Source organism: Oryx dammah, unplaced genomic scaffold (assembly GCF_014754425.2).
Source record: "Oryx dammah isolate SB20612 unplaced genomic scaffold, SCBI_Odam_1.1 HiC_scaffold_4, whole genome shotgun sequence".
In the NCBI taxonomy this organism is placed as follows: domain Eukaryota; kingdom Metazoa; phylum Chordata; class Mammalia; order Artiodactyla; family Bovidae; genus Oryx; species Oryx dammah.
Genome location: NW_024070188.1, coordinates 2235327 through 2244450, shown reverse-complemented (window position 1 = coordinate 2244450; position 9124 = coordinate 2235327).

Below are 9124 nucleotides of genomic sequence, written 5' to 3'. Positions count from 1 at the left end.
TGCTACCAGAAAAGAAAACCCCAAAACTGCAAAAAAAGAAGCCACTCAATAAATAAAACTATAGTTTCTTCTTTAAAGGCAAAGCTAGGCCATATGTGAGTTTGAAGTGATTATTTTCTCAATTTAAACAAGAAGTGAAAACTTCACTTTCAGCTTGATGAGTCCAATACTCAGGCAGCAGATAGACAGGGGGAGGATGGAGAAATTGTTTAAGCATTTTCCAGATGCTTTTGTGTCACAAGCAGTGTTATGCATTTACCCACCCATGAACAAGCTTGCAGGAGGCCAAGGCCCAACAATGCCGTTCTTTTCCTTTTGAATGACTGCCTGTCTCAGAGTGCAAATGTGACTTGTAGTTTTTCACAGTTTGCAAAATCCTGAAAAAAGAGAGAAGGATACACCTCTATCTTAAAAAAAAAAAAGGATTCATGTTTGTATCTGAGATACTGTGCTGTGCTGTGTAGAGTTGCTCAGTCACGCCCCACTCTTTATGACCCCATGGACTGTAGCCCACCGGGCTCCTCTGTCCATGAGGATTCTCCAGGCAAGAATACTGAAGTGGGTTGCCATGTCCTCCTCCAGGGGATCTTCCCAACACAGGGATCAAACCCAGGTCTCCCGCATTACAGGCTGATTCTTTACCATCTGAGCCACCAGGGAAGCTCAAAAATACTGGAATGGGTAGCCTATCCTTTCTGTAGGGGAACTTCCTGACCCAGGAATTGAACCAGGGTCTCCTGCATTTCAGGCAGATTCTTTACCAGCTGAGCTACCAGAGAAATCCTTTTAATCTTATTAATACAATAGAAAGTTACCTGCTGCTGCTGCTAAGTCACTCCAGTCGTGTCCTACTCTGTGCGACCCCATGGACGGCAGCCCACCAGGCTCCCCCGTCCCTGGGATTCTCCAGGCAAGAACACTGGAGTGGGTTGCCATCTCCTTCTCCAATGCATGAAAGTGAAAAGTGAAAGTGAAGTCGCTCAGTCGTGTCTGACTCTTAGCGACCCCATGGACTGCAGCCCACCCGGCTCCTCCGTCCATGGGATTTTCCAGGCAAGAGTACTGGGGTGGGGTGCCATTGCCTTCTCTGAGAAAGTTACCAATAAACTCTATTAGGAAAAAACCTACAAGGATTTTGATTATATGGAAGGCGCATCTAATCCATGTGTCCTGTTCTCCTGAAGCTAGCTTGTCTGCCTCACTTTCCTAATTTTCCCATATATCATCATTCTTCCAGTCGTCTGATTTTGCTTGGAGGAACTGCTTTTCCCATCCTTACTTCCTCCAGCCAGTTGTCTTCCTCTTGGCCCACCACTGCTGTGAGCACCATGATGGAGACCCTCTGCTTCTCCTACCTGGCCTCTAACATGGACCCTCCTCCCCCAACTGGTCTCCTGGCTTGAGGCTGTCTTCCCAGCAAGTTACCATAAGCTCCATTGCCAGATTAAGCTTTTTTTTATAATACATTTTTTCTTTAACAAGCATTGATTTTCATATAATAGAAAAGACCATAAGCTTAGATGTCAGAGAATTGAATTTAGATCCTGGTTCCAAAATTGACTAGCAAATCACTTGACTCTTCTGAGCCTCAATTTCTCATCTACAACATAGAGAGAAAACTCAGATTTTGGGAACTAATATGTTCAAAATGCTTTGTGCAGTGTCTGGAATACACTCTGTAAACGATTACATTTAAAGGATTAAATGCAGAATCACAGCTACTTCCAAGTTCCACTGCTATTCCAAATTGCGTTCACACACTTTGTGCTAAAACAACTCAGCTTTATTTATTGCCCAAGACGTTTCCTGACCTTGCCTCATTTTTCAGCTTCTCATTTTGAATCTGGTGCTAGGAAGGCTCAGTTCTAGTCCTTTAAAGTCTCCTCCTCCAGAAATTCTTCAGAGACTGTCTTGACACAGTGCTTTCTCCCTTCCATGAACTCCCAGTAGTTCTTACTGCTGAGACATTTCTCCATGGGTCTCTCTTGTGTCTGCGTGTCTTTTGAACAGAGGCACCAGGAGGGGGACTGCTTTTGTTCCAGATGAGGGTGTTTGTACACTAGCAGCTTTGGAAGAGCAAAGGGCAAGTTTGTTTACTGTCCAGTATAGCAAATATAATGTCTCTTTTCAAGGCAAAAGTCAAACAGGCTTACTGTCCTTGTAAAAGTCTTGGGTTCCGCATGCTCAGATTTGGGTTCTGCAATGCAGTTATTGTGAATGTAAGGTCGCTAGCTCTCTTTGCATCACCCAGTGGGAACTGAAGTTTAGGGAACCTTGCGAAGCACGCTATTCTGGCTACTGCTGTTGCTGTGAGTAATATATTCCTTTGTCTGGTTCCTTGGGTTGTCTGCCAGCACCCATGAAACTTCAGCTGGGTAACTTGTTAGCCTGCAAGTAAGATAAAACTCCAGACCCTTCACATTTCTTGACAACTATTGTTGTCATTGTTATTGTTACTTTTAGTATTAGAAAAAGTATCCTAAATACTTTTTCATAACAATCTACTCTTTCCTCCCCATTTTTCTTGTCTTTGGTTTGCGGAAAGATTGATTTATAGAGAAATTGGTTTGCGCAAAAAAATTTCTTTTCTTGTGGAATATTCTGAATCATGGATTGAGCTGATTGTTTCCTGTGATGTCAATTATCTTGTTTCCCTGTACTATGTATTTCTACCCAAAATATTTTTCATATTGGTCTTTTAGCTTCCAATTACAGAATCTCCAGACCTCTCTCGAAGCATTTGACTCTTGGTTATGTTTGTTTCTAGTCTCTGTTACTACATTAAATGTTTTGTTTTATTTATGGACAAGACTTCTTTTGATCTGTCTTAAGGAAAAAATTCTCCCACCCTTCCTAGTGAACATCATGGCTAGAACAACAGCAACTGCTGAATGAAAGTTCACGGTAAAATGATTCAAGGATGAGTCTGATCAGACAGGGCTTCCTGAGTGACAGTGGTAAAGAATCTGCCTGCCAGCGCAGGAGACTCAGGAGACTCCGGTTGAGTCCTTGGGTTGGGACAATCCTATGGAGGAGGAAATGGCAACACAGCCAGTATTCTTGCCTAGAATGGACAGAGGGGCCTCCAGTCCATGGGGTTGCAGAGTTGCACGGGACTCAGGGCCTGAGCACACGCTCCCTGATCAAACAATAGCCACCTTTCCCCTCTCTCCACCAGAGGGCGCATTCCACAAGCAGGAGCATCCCAAATCTGAGCTCTTGGCTTTGAATACCTGGTGTCTGTGCACCATGCATTTAGCTAAGTGAATTAGTAGGTGTATAAAATGTATTATCAAGTGGAGCCTTCGTCTGGCTACACTTCTTTCTACACAGGAGCTCCAACTGAACCTGAAGTTGCTCAGTCGTGTCTGACTCTGTGACCCCATGGACCGAAGCCTACCAGGCTCTCTGACCATGGGATTTTCCAGCTAAGAGTACTGGAGTGGGTTGCCATTTCCTTCTCCAGGGGATCTTCCTGACCTAGGGATCCCACATTGCAGGCAGACGCTTTACTGTCTGGGCCACCAGGGAAGCAAGGCCAATGAAACCTCTCTTTCGACTGTGATTTTGTTAGGGGAAGCACACTGATTGAAATTGCCCACTCTGGCCAGGCACCATAGGAACCGTCTGCATGAGCTGTTTTAGGACAAGAGGTCTTGGTAAGGAACATGGAACTAATAAGCCACCACCAACCAGGAGAGTTCAGGAAAGGTCAAAAAAGTGACACCACATGTCCAGCTGCCTCCCAGAATCCTCCTCCCTGGCATCCATCTTGGCTGAACAAGGCGTGCACCACCAACCAGGAAGGACTCTGAGTCAGAATGATTGGCTAAAGACAACCCGGAAACTAATCCCGTCACCATAAAACCCGAGACTTCAAGCCACGTGGAGCAGATCTCATGGGTTCCTTTACCCTGCTGCTCTCCACCCCGGTGCCCTTTCCCAGTAAAATCTCTTGCTTTGTCAGCACGTGTGTCTCCTCCGACAATTCATTTCCGAGTGTCCTAGAGCCCACTTTTGGGCGCTGGAAGGGGTCCCCCTTCTTGAAACAATTTCATTATCACTGCATTTCACTCTACTGTGTAGTGCATTTGAAGGCCAAGACCAAATCTTGAGCATTGGGTTCCTATGATTTTTCACATTTTTCCACTAATCTGAAAGTATATGTCAAGCACACAGCCCTCACTGCTGACACAGTTCAGTGACCTGGCTAGAAGTTCTGGACCTTCTGTTACTTGGATAGTTGCAAGCTAAATAGATTCCCAGTCCCTTGAGGTCTAAGGATGACTTAAACAGTGTTGAGTCTTATGGATATGCAAAGGAAGTGGGAGAATGTTGCTTTCGGAATGCTTAAGAAAGTGTCTTGTCTTCCAGCTTTTACACTTTGCTTAAGGAGTTTAGAGCTAACCAAATAATCCACTTCCCGCAGCACTTGACTTTCGTTAACGCTAAAGGGTTCATCCCAAACAGACAGTATTTGGATACACTGTTTTTTTGGCTGCACAGCTTTCCATGCAAGGCAACTTTTTGAGGTCATGTGACATTGACCTCGTGACATTGAGTATAATGAATAAGATGAGTCACTGTTTTCTGCTCCAGAGTTGCTCATCCTCTGACGGAGGTGGCAGGGCGGGGTGGGGGTGGGGGTTCTGTAACGAAAGTGAGAAGCAGCACCAAGCCTGTGGGCTCCCTTGAAATAGTCCTTCGGGAGGAAGCAAAGCCTTTCAGGACGGCAGGAAGACATAGCTTCCCTCTTCCTTCCTTCAGGAATGCCTTTGGTCTCTGATTCTTCAGCTTTCCTACTGCCTGGTATGGGTCTGCTTGCTGCTTCATGCTATTTTTTTTTTCTTTTGCATAATGTTCACCACATAAGGGAGAGGGATCTGGGTAAGACCCCCAGGCCATTGGGTCTGAGGCCATTACCTGCGGGATCCTTACCCAGATCCAGCGATTGGTGTATCCCTTTAAGTCACTACAAATTTCCATTGTTATGGCCCCACTGAACACGTATGTTAGTATAGGTGAACTGTCAGTGTGAAACCCAGCTTTGTGTTAAATCCTCAGTCCTGAGAGGAAGCGCTGCCTTTAGGGCTGTTTTAGTAGGCCTTTGTTAGACAGTGAACCTCTCCAGTTACCGGTGCCTCCTGCCTTTGTCTTCCAAAGCACCTGCCTGGGGAAGAACAACTGCTTAATGAAGTGAAAGTGTTTTATGAGATCAGCTATTCAGTAACTCACTCAACTTATGCCCACAGCTTTAGGCACACGGAGACTCAGTTGATATACTGCTGCTTTGCAATTTTAATGTTAAAACATTTTGGAGGCAAAATCTCTTGGGAGATTTGAGGGGGCCGATGGCCACACAAGGATGTTTCAAGTGCCTGATGGAGTTTCGAGGGGGAAGCCTCTGTGTAGTTATCTTGTATCCACTACTGTGAGCTTGCCTCTATAGACACAGGCAAGGTGCTGCTTGGTGTGATTCAACTTGCCTGCTGCTGCTGCTGCTAAGTCGCTTCAGTCGTGTCCGACTCTGTGCGACCTCATAGATGGCAGCCCACCAGGCTCCCCCGTCCCTGGGATTCTCCAGGCAAGAATGCTGGAGTGGGTTGCCATTTCATTCTCCAATGCATGAAAGTGAAAAGTGAAAGTGAAGTCGCTCAGTCGCGACCCCATGGACTGCAGCCCACCAGGCTCCTCTGTCCATGGGATTTTCCAGGCAAGAATACTGGAGTGAGTTGCCATTTTCTTCTCCAGGGGTCTTCTGTACTCAGAGATAGAACCCGTGTCTCCTTCATTGCAGGCAGATTCGTTACAGACTGATCCACCAGGGAAGCCCTTTCCCAAAGGAATTGCAAGGGCTTTCTTCACCAAGACCCTTAAGGGCTCTCTCTGGGGACAGCTTGTGCACAGCCTAAGAGCTGGAGCATCCGTGCCGGCTGAGCCCAGGTCTCTCCTTCCCGCAAAGGAAGTCATCAAGAACTTGCGAGGGAAACAACTCTAGCATAAGGCCAGGAACGCCGGCTGTGCTGACCTCAAGCAAATCAACGAGGAGGCCGCTTTTGTCCTTTTATAAATTAAGAATGGAGCTGTACTCTGCTCTTCTTCCTGAAATTAGCACCTCCTCTTTTGCCTTGCCCTGACCTGAACCTCTCAGCAGCTTGTGGGGCAAGAATTTCTAAAGGCGATTACTTCATGGGCGCACAGAAAATTTATGTCACCTCCACAGACGTCCCTCCGTCCTGTCGCTTCGTTTCTCAGTCAATCCTGGGAGTCTGATCCATGGATGACACATTTTCCCAAAACTCACCGACACCTGTTAACTTACAGCCTGTTTGTGTCTACGTTCTGGAATTTAGACGTCAGGGACCGCGCTGACCGCTAGACGGCGCTGTCGGACAAGAAATCTGAAGCTCGGGACCCGCCAGGAACCCAGGAGTCGAAGGGAGAAGAGGTGGGAGCAGTGGATGGGAAGAGTGAGGTGAGGGAGATTCCGGGATGCAGCCTGAGGGATAAAAGCCAGGGAAAACAAAACAAAACAAAACAAAAAACAAAAACAAAACAAAAAAAACAAGCACGATAAATCCAACCGGCGCTGCCTCAGTTGATGAATATCATTCAGTTCAGTTCAGTCGCTCAGTTGTGTCCGACTCTTTCAGACCCCATGAATCGCAGCACGCCAAGCCTCCCTGTCCATCACCAACTCCCGGAGTTCACTCAGACTCACGTCCATCGAGTCAGTGATGCCATCCAGCCATCTCATCCATAAATATTAATTTATTGCAAAAACTAACAGGTTCCAAGGCGGGTATTAAAAAGTGAACGCACTACTGAAGGGGAAAATGGTTTACAAGTTTTTTTTTTTTTTTAACATTTGTCTGCTCACCATACTGGGAGCCCAGCAAAAGGGTACCCTGGGGCCAAACAGTGCAGACCGCCCGCGGGGATCAACCCTCCCCCTCTCCCCAAGAGCGCCTTTGGATACATTTGAATTGCACTCGTGTCCCCAGGAGTGCGTGTGCTTGGATTATTTTATGGATGCGCGTTTGTGCACTTCCCGACCCGGGTGTCCCCAACCGTCTCCTCAACGGGAGAGAGGACTTTTGCAGCTGGTGGTTTACATTACCTATACTTCTTTGCAACTGTTCTCGAGTGTATTAAATCTAAATTTGGGAACGAGACTGCTTTGAGCCAGCGAGGACTGCCTTGAGGGTCCCCAAGCCTCCGACAGGAGCGTGGTCTTGGGCGGACGCCCCTTCCACAGACCCTGCCGCCTCCAGCCTCCAGAAGGGGAAGCCCGCCTCTGCGCTCCGCTCCCCGGCTCGATCCCCGGGCTGCTAGATGCATTTGCAGCTCTGAGTCAAATCAACAGCGGAGAACTCTTTTGTTTAATCCCCAAATATCAACACCTAGGTTAAGTAGCTTCCTAGGCAACCTCGCCATCACAACTTTAAGAAGGTACACAAAGAACACAAAGAAAAAGAGCGCGCTCGCGCGTGCACACGCGCACACGCACACGCACACACACACACACACACACACACACACACACACACTCTCTCTCTCTCTCTCTCTCTCTCTCTCTCTCTCTCTCTCTCTCTCTCTCTCTCTCTCTCTCTCTCTCTCTCCCCACCCGGGCGAAATGAAAACTCCAGCCAGCCTGGGCTGACTTGCAAGGCAGCAGTTTCCCTTTTCTAGACAGAGGGGTGGATTTCCCAGGGGCATCCCCGGCGGTTCCAGGCCACCGGCAGCACCCGTGGCTGCCCGGAGCCGTGGGTGCCGGGACTTGTCTGCTTCCCCGCTCTGTCCCCAAGGCTGCCACCCGCCTAGGAGTGGAGTGAGACAGAGTGAGGGTAAGGGCTGCTTCCCTGGCGATCCCCGCGCACTGGGGTGTTCACGTTGGGTTATTCACGCCTGGGGCGCTGGAGGTTTGTGCCAGACACTTGGGCTGTGAGAGTTTGAAGGGGAAAGGCCTGCGCACTGTGCATGTGTGGGCTCTTTGTGTGAGCTCCCAGCTGGACTTCCAGTGGGCTGTGTGTGTTCGGGGAATGTGCAGAGGTGGCGATTTCCATTTTCCTCCATCCCCGCGCCCCCCTCCCGTCTCCCCCGCCCCAGTCTTCTCTCTGGCTTCCTCTAGAGCAGCCTGTGCGTGGGGCGGAGCGCAGGGGACCGCTCGCCTGAGAGTTCTTGCCATTCTGAAGGCAAGTTCGGAGGCTATCGAGCCCGGTGTGGGGAAAGGCAAATTTACAGATGTCAGATCAAACGGGGAGAAGAGGTTATATTGGCCACCCAGCCTCCTCCTCTACTGCGGGCGGTGAATTCAGGGACAGCGCTGCGGCGTTCCCCTCCGCGCTCTCGTCCCCATCCCCGGTAGCTTAAATGAGGCAGACTAAGCCCTGGGCTCCAAGAGGCCAAAAGGCGCAGGGCTTGCGCTGAGCGCACTGACGTGTGTAACCCGAACGTTTCCCGAAGCGCTTTTCGGATGCCACAGTGTAAGAGTGTCTTACCTCCTCCCGTGCGTCTAATACGGTTTGGCAGCCCTCAGTGCCAGGCGCCCCGCTCGGGGCCAAGAGGTGGCGCAGAGCGGGGAGGGGGCGGCCAAACCTGGAGAAGGCGCTGGCAGAACACGAGCCCCTATGTGGCCGCCAGCTCCCAGCAGTGGGGGTTAGCGGGGGAAACTCACTTCCCTCTGTCTCCTTGACCCCGCGGGGTTTGAAAGGCAGAGCTTTCTTTTCGAAGCCTCCACTCGGAATCAAGTTTTGTTCTGGCTCAAGTGAGACATTTCGACGGTGGATGGAACTTGTTCCCGAGCGGGCTTCCAGTTCGGAGGATCCCTAGGTTTCATAGCATTCCTTCGCCCTCTCTTTTGGCTCAAATGAAGCCTCCCAGTTCCGTCCCGGAGCACCGGAGGGGGGAGAGAGAGACAGGACTGGGAAAGCCATCCCACCGCTGAGCCCGGCGCAGGCGGCCATCCGGGTTTCCAATCGCCCGAGATTGAAAAAGACAGAAGGCGCGCCGCGTGCACAGACAGTTAGTTAATGGAAACGCTGTAAATCGGTTTTAAGTGCACCCCAGGACGGATGGGGAGAAAGGTGCGGGTGGCGATGATGGGGGATGGGGCTCACAATGG